The sequence below is a fragment of the Periophthalmus magnuspinnatus genome, chromosome 9 (assembly GCF_009829125.3).
Source record: "Periophthalmus magnuspinnatus isolate fPerMag1 chromosome 9, fPerMag1.2.pri, whole genome shotgun sequence".
NCBI lineage: Eukaryota > Metazoa > Chordata > Actinopteri > Gobiiformes > Gobiidae > Periophthalmus > Periophthalmus magnuspinnatus.
In genome coordinates this window covers 196632-204849 of record NC_047134.1, presented here as the reverse complement: position 1 = coordinate 204849, position 8218 = coordinate 196632, and the positions used below count along the sequence as shown (strand labels likewise).

At 44.1% G+C, this 8218-nt stretch overlaps 1 pseudogene; it reads right to left on the bottom strand.

Annotated features, from left to right (window-relative positions):
* Positions 1 to 2825: 2825 nt before the first annotated feature.
* Positions 2826 to 2888, bottom strand: LOC117376968 (U2 spliceosomal RNA; annotated as a pseudogene).
* Between the last annotated feature and the right edge of the window lie 5330 nt (positions 2889 to 8218).

Below are 8218 nucleotides of genomic sequence, written 5' to 3'. Positions count from 1 at the left end.
AGCGTATTGAGAATGTATATTTGGTTAAAATTATGAAGTTGCTACAAATGGGAAAACAATCACGTGGAACCTTACATTTACCTACTGATATTCCACAGAATAGATGAATTACTTCATTCAATCTAAAAAGAACTGAACGTCTGCGACGACGACGCCTTAAGTCTTCTTCAATTAAATTATGAAGAATGAAAAATAAACACGTCATTAATGTTCTGTCCATTTTGCAGCGATGCTCACACATCCAACGGCGTATAGCTGATTAATCACCTGCTGTCACCTTTTGTAGGCGTAACGTAAGCTACGTAACGTACGTTCAAAGACAGCGGTGGAAGTGCGGTCCGTGGTGTAGGGCTGTCCCATTTCAGCAAGATGGCGTCTACACTGAGGAGGGCAGATTCTCCACCGGAACCTTAAAACTGCACTTTGAAGAGCACTTGGAAGGGTCCCTTCAAAGGGTGCATTTGGCGAATTTGGACACGGCCAATGCGAGAGGCTTTGGTGCCATCACCACTGATCCAGGTGAAGCCCTCCTCTCTAGGATGCATGGCTTTAAAACAGTCCTGTAGTTTAAAATCCCTACATAAGCCCTGCAATAAAACCGATGTTTTGTCTAAATTAAAATCCCCACATCTGTTCCTGTCTTTTTGTGTTAAAATGCAATTAAAATCACCTGCTAAAATAAAAGGAGTTCTGCCTAGCATGTGGGACTGCAGGTCTTCTAAAAGTTCATACCGCTTATGTTTATCGTTAAAACCATATATATTTAAGAGCTTAAAATCCTGTCCCATAAAACTCAGATGTATTAAAAGTGCCCGTCCGTCTCTCACCACAGTGCTGCCCTTTACCGTCACCAGAGGATTATTTATTAAAATGGCCACCCCGTCATTTTTATTTTCATTTGACCCGCTCCATATGGACGGGTGTGGCCACATCTCCTCCCAATCTCTGTAGTGGGTTAAAAACGGCAGAGAACACTCTTGTAATAAAAACACATCTGAGTTAAGAGTTTAGAAAGGATAAAATGCTTTGAGCTCTAACTCTAGACTTCACACTCCTTACATTGATGGTAGAGAGTGTGATCGCCATGAGTATGGTTAAAACAAGGTATGACATTTAAAAGACTAAAATGCTAAACATAAAACAAAATAAAAGTTAAAAAGAGGCTATTATTCTGGACCTTGTGAACACGGCTTTTCCTTCTCTCTCAGGGGTGAGTGAGAAGGGGGGTTAGGCCTGTTCCTCCTTTTACCTCTAAGAGGCATCGTTCGCGGAGTTGATTGCAGAGCAATTGAGAGAAACGAGACCTCGTTGGGTGAATCGGAGAGGAAGATTCTGGGCTCCTCCACAGAATCACTGTCTGAGAGAGCCCCGACTTTTCCCCTCTTCTCTGAGAGTAGGTTGTTCTCAGAGGACGACTCTGACAAGGGCCTCTTGGGGTACTGGGCGTTGTTGAGGAGGCTCTCCATGCATTCGTTTAGGGGGTCCAGGGGGCCACCTCCCCCCATTGCCTCCACTGTTTCCATCTCAGTTTTGGCTTCCGGGGGGGAGGCCTCCCCCTCCTGCCTGGGCGGGGCCTCTACAGGTGCCTGCTCCGCCTCCTCCTCCTGGGTGGGCGGAACTATGTCGTGCCCCTGCTCCACCTCTTGACACTCCATGGGAGGAGCCTCCACAGGCCCCTCCCCTTCCCCCCGCCTCACCCTGCTCCTCTCCTCCAATCAGGGTTTTTGGCGGGAGATTCAAATTTCCCAGCCCCTCCTCTCCAAACTGCTCTTCCGCCATTTTGTTCGGTCTGCCATCTTGTACATTTTTCCTGGCCTTCAACTTGTTGGCAAAAGGTTTTGGGCAATCTCTGAAAAGGTGACCCAAATCACCACAGAGGTTGCACCTTCTGCCATTGGTGCACTCATCGAAAGTGTGCCCAATTTCTCTACACTTACCGCAGACCACTTGAGTGCAAGCCTCCACTAAGTGCCCATGCTCCCCACATCTCCGGCAGAGCTTGGGTTGTCCTTGGTAGTGTATATAGCCTCGGTTATCTCCCAGGACTATCACACTAGGCAGGTGCTTCAGGCCTTGGTAGCCCTGGGGGTCCTGCCATTGTTGAATGGGGACCCTCCAGCTGCCAGTCCAAATGCCGTCCACATCTCTGACCTTGATAGCCTGGCCCTTCACCGTGCAATATCTTCCCAGCCATATACAAATATCCTCAGCACTCACCGTTTCATTAAACATTCTGACAATCACGTGTTTCAGTGAATTGTCAGTTAGATTCTCAACAGTAAAAGCTGAAAACTGGGGCTCCACACTTTTAAACCTCATCCAAAACTCATTCAACAGAATCACCGAGCGAAAGCTGAAATCAAACCCTTTGTTGAAGGGCAGAGACAAAATACAATTCAAGTCATCGGGTTTGAATTTCAGTACTTTCTGGACAAGGTTTCTAGAAAAGTCCAGCCGGGAAAATTGTGGAACTTTTCCATTGATTTCTTTAAGTGTGAAGCGAACGCTGTGGTGCCTCCTCCTGCCGGCATGGGAGGCCGACATCTCGGAGGCACCCACAGCTAAAACCAATTTAAAACTAGCTAAAAGCCTCCTAAAACCACTAAAATAAATAAGTATGTGCATCTAAAGCCAATTAAAAGTGCTACTTACAAATAAGGTGCAGAAGTGCTGTTAAAGTGCAAATGTGCTGTAAACAGAAAAAAACAAAAGAAAATAAACAAGAAACAACTAAACAAAAAACGGACAATGTATCTTCTGAGGCCCAAAATGAATGCCACAAAGGCAAACACCCTTGGGACCTCAGAGGCGATCGCTGTCCCACCAAAGGCTGCGAGCAGTGCAGTAAGATACTACACTTGATCTTAGCCAAAAGGCCGAGAAGCAATGACGCTGAAGGCGCCACGGAGCTGTAGGCTTTGCCCCCACACACCCTCCCAGTGACGGTTACAGCAGCACCCGTTTGCACCCGGCGGCGGGGGTGGGGCACATGTGCTCCGCAGACAGAGAGGCGGAGATTGGAATCCTGCACAGCAGAGCCTTCTCGGTAGGAGGTGAAGGTGTGGGATTACCATCGAGGCACGAAAAAAACAAGCGAGAAATGAGTAATGGTACGTTCACACCGGTGCGTCAGGTGCGTCGCGTTCACATGTAAAGTCAATGGTGGACGTGCGTCTTGGCCACACTGCGTTTTTGGCGGCGCGTCTTGAGCGTCCAGAGCGGCGAAAATCTGGCGTCGGTGTGGCGCGTCCCACAGCATCCAGGTGTCAAGACGCTGCAAAAGTTCAACCATTTGAACTTTGATTAGTGGCGTTCGACGCGCAGCTGCAACCAGAGACCAATGACGTTCACAGGTAAGTCGGAACGCGGGAGCCACACCAAAAAAAAAAAAGCCATGGACGACAGACTCATTATTGCCGTCTGCCAGTGTCCATTGATTTATAATGTGACGCTGGCAGATTATAAAGACCGCCAAAAAAAGGACCTTGCCTGGAGGACGATAAGTGAGGAGCTCGGTGTGTCTGGTAAGTTTTCACAACTTTAGAGCGGTAAAATATTTGTCAGCCTTTACGCTAACCTGTGCAGCATCATTCAGTTGCCGTTGCCACTTGTTTATAGCTGATGAGTTTGTCTTTTCAGTGGACATATGCAAGAAGCGGTGGAAGAGTCTGAGGGACATGAAGGAGAGGAGAAAGGAGAAAGAAAAGAGGAGTGGGTCAGCAGCAGTGTCAGCCCAAAAGTGGCAGTTCTCTGGGGTCCTGACATTCCTCGACCCCTTCATTTCCCCTCGTGAGACGAGCGGGAACATGCCGAGGGTCTAGGAGATGCAGGCCACAGGGGACCGTCCTGAAGAGCCTGAAGAAGCAGCAGCAGGAGGAGCAGGGCCGTCACATGCAGGAGGTGTGTTGAGTACAGTCCAAAAGACATTGGAAAATGATGTACATACAACCTGTCTGTGTCTGTGCTATGTTGTAATAATAAGAGTAGGAATTGAGTAATGATAATTCAGTGCACAGTACAATATACAAAGCAAAAATAGAACTGCTGTGGACTATTTTTTCATTATTATCATGACAGAACCAGTTGAGAGTAACCTCCTAGATCTGCTGCTTCTTCAGAGCAGGCTGGCCCTTCTGCTGCACCCACAGGTGTGTAAAGGCATTAAGTTGGAGTCTTAACACTGTATGAGGTTGTTTGGAATTTCACTGTGCAACTTCAGTCTTCAATTTCCCATTAAATGTACATTTGTACTGTATTTAGTTAACTTATGTGTACACATCATTCTCATAACTTTTTGTTTTACAGGCTCAAGAAAGAGGACGGCAAAGAGGAGGTTCCTGGAGTCGTCCACCACAACATTCGAGTCAGAGCTACTTATGGCAATCCGGGACCCACCTCCTCCACCTCCTCCTCCTCCTCCTCCTGCTCAGTCTGAGGATGAGCACTTTCTTTTGTCTCTGCTTCCTCTCCTGCAGAAGGTGCCACCTCATTTGAAGGAACACGTCAAATTTCAAATTCATAAATTATTATATGAAAACAGTTGTGTTTATATAAATTTGGAACATTTGGACCATAGTGTGTAGACTGAGGTGGCACCTTCTACAGGGGAGGAAACAGAGCCTCCTTTCTCCTCCTTCATTTGTGTCCTCACTTCCACCGCCCCTCCTCCAGACAAGGTCCTTTTGGAATACAGAAATAAATATGTAAATAGTTTATTTTTATTTAAGATTTGTTATAAATTCTGTAATTGGGAAATAAAATTTTCATTTCATTTGTTTGTTTTTTATACATCATACACCATTTGTCTACTAGTTTGTAAGGGGTAAAATCAGAATCATTTTATTGCCATCGTTTGTGAACACAGTTCACAAAGTTGGAACTTAGTTTGGTGATAAAGTGCAACATAAAACACACTGAATAAATACAAATACAACTAAGGGCATGCACGAAGTGAAAGAAGATATGCTTCAAATATCAAATAAAATACTTTAATGTAGAAAATATATACAACAGCAGCATCAGAACAACAGTGCAAACATGACCAGTATTATAAAGTGTCCAGTCCATGTCCAGGGTGTGTCAGCTGCTCTACGGCCTGCTCCCCCCGAGTCCTGGAGACAGGTCCTGTAGAGATGGAAGGAGCAGCCAATCACCTTCTCAGCAGAGGCACAATGTGCTGCAGTGTCTGTCCCTGGCCCCAGTGAACCACACAGTGATGGAGGAGGTGAGGATGGAGCACCAAATCACCAGGGCGACCGTACGCGGCGCCATCTTGGAAATGAGACTATAACAAAATGAGAATATCAGTAACTGAACAAAATGTATCCATATTTATATATGTAAAAGTTTACTTCATTTACCAATTGAACACCATCAATAAAACATCAAAAAAGCACAGACAAGAGTGAAGTACATCTGTATGTATTTATTAATGTCCCTGTGTAACCTGGTAATTAGGGTCAATCTTGAATGTGCATATTGTGATAAACGTGAAGCCACAGTCAGCAGCACATTCCTGGCAGCTCGTACCTGCAAACGACAATATACAATCTGTAAATGTTGGTAGTATAATATTTGTAAAGGAAATAAATATAATCAATCATAACCATAGACAAAGCTCTTTATAGTTAAGTGGGTGGCTCTTAAAAGAGCCGTTGGGGTCAGTCCTGTGGTGGTGCCAGGAAAGTGGTTAAGGAGCAAAGAAAACATACTGGAGAGGGTATTGTGACACATTAGGGAGGCAAACATCTATAAGCCAAGTGTGGGGTACGATTAAAAGAATGTGTGGTAATAATAAAAAAAAGAGTTATCCTGTGATGAAGAATGAGGAGCCAGTAATTTTAGATAATAAAAGTAAAGCGGAGCTATTGGCAAAACATTTTGTGAAGATTCACATTAATGAAAATCTGAGTATAGATGAAAGGAGAGCAAGGAGAAAGACAATGGGGAAAAATATTGAAAGGTTAGAAGATGTGAGTGAGTATGAAAGTGTGATAAATGGAGTTCACAATGACAGAGTTAAATGCTGCTTTAAGTACGTGTGGAAAGACATCACCTGGAAAAGATAATCTCTTACTTTTTGTACTAAGGTTCTTCAGCATACAGTAAGTCCAAGCTCCTAGTGTTGTACAATAGAGTGTGGGGGGAGAGTAGTTTACCTGAGCGGTGGAAGGAGGCTGTAGTAGTACCCATTTGCAAACCAGGAAAAGATCCCAGCCTAGCAGAAAGCTACAGACCGATAGCCCTGACTTCTCATTTGGGCAAATTGATGGAGAAAATGGTTAGAGAGATTATGCTACTTTCTGGAAAAAAAATGATGTACTTAAAAAACATCAATATGGTTTTAGAAAAGGCAGGAGCACAATAGATCTGGCAGTTATTTTAGAGCATGAAGTTAGGAGAGCCCAAGCAAATATAGAGGGTGTTGTCTCAGTTTTCTTTGACGTGGAAAAGGCGTATGATATGATGTGGAGGGAGGGTTTAATCATACGGCTCCATCAGATGGGAATACGAGGTAAGATGTTAAAGTGGGTTCGAAACTTAACAGGTAGAAATATTTTAGTGCGGGTGGGAAAAGATTTTAGCTCTAAATATGAAGTGGATAATGGTACTCCACAAGGAAGTATTGTGAGTCCAGTGTTGTTCTCTGTAATGATTAATGAAATATTTGTAGAAGGTTCAGTGCGGGTGTCCCTCTATGCAGATGACAGAGTGATGTGGAAGAGAGGTAGAAATATGGACTTCATTGTGAGAAAATTGCAGCAAGCTATACAGAAAGTAGAAGCATGGACTGTAAAGTGGGGTTTTAGATTTTCTCTAAATAAAACAAAGGTTATGTTTTTTACCAGGAAGAAAGTGGATCAGTATTCTGTCAAGCTGTATGGAGTAGACTTGGAGAGAGTAACAGAGTTTAAGTATTTGGGTATGTGGTTTGAAAGTAGATTAACATGGGGATTGCATATTAATAAAACAGTGGAAAAATGTAAAAAGGTAATTAACATTATGAGATGCTTGAGAGGACGGGAGTGGGGAGCCAGCCGGACATGTTTAAAGACAATATACACAGCTATGATCAGGTCGGTGGTGGATTATGGGTGTATTTTGTATAATTCTGCTTCAAAGAGTAGTCTTAAAAAACTAGAAATAATCCAGAATCAGGCGTTAAGAATTTGTTGTGAGGCGATGAGGACAACTCCGGTAGATGCACTACAGGTGGAAATGGGGGGAAATGCCATTGAGCTGTAGAAGGGACCAACAGGTTCTGGTTTATTGGACTAGTCTGTGGGGACATAGTGAAAGTCATCCAGGACTGAGCGTGTTAAAACCATGTCAGGAAAAAGAAAAGGTAAACTTCACCAGCTTTGGGTGGGTGGCAGAGGGTGCAGTGCAAGGGGCAGGAATAGCACATTTGGAATTAAGTCCTACAGTCCCAATCGCTGGGGTGCCTCTGTGGTTGCTTAAGAAACCTGTAGTAGATTTAGGACTCCTGGGGAGGAAGTGTAGTAGAGCGGGAGTTGATGAGTATCTGTGAAAAGTACTCTGAACATTTAATAAAGTTTACTGATGCTTCAAAGCTAGCGAATGGGAAGGTGGGTATATCATATGTTATTCCAGATATAGGTGTTGCAGTTAAAAAGAGGACGAGTGACGATGTGGCTGTTTATACAGGAGAGTTGCTGGTAATACTCTTGGCATTGAGTTGGGTGGAGGAGAATGGGCCAAAGCAGAATGTGATCGCTTCAGACTCAAGCAGTGACAAGTGTTAAAACATTCAAATCAGAGACGAGGCAAGACATAATTTGGGAAGCAGGGCAAATACTGGAAAGAATAAACAGACAAAAGAAATATGTCATTTTCATGTGGGTTCCAGCACATATAGGGGTGGAAGGGAATGAGCTGGAGGATAAGTGGGCAAAAGGAGGAGCTGCAAAGGAGGAGGTAGATCTCCCAGTAAAATATAGTAAATCAGAAATTAAGACAATTATTAAAGACAGAGTAAGAAAACAATGGCAGAGTAAATGGGATTCATGCCCTAAGGGCCGGTTTTATTACAATCTGCAGGGAAGAATCGAGGGTAAAACAGCGGAGTGGGGCTGAACCGGGAGGAGGAGGATGTGTTGGCAAGACTGAGGCTGGGTCACACAAGACTAAATAGCACACTTAAAATTATAGGAAAGCATGAAACGGGGGAGTGTGATTATTGTAGCTGTCAGGAGAC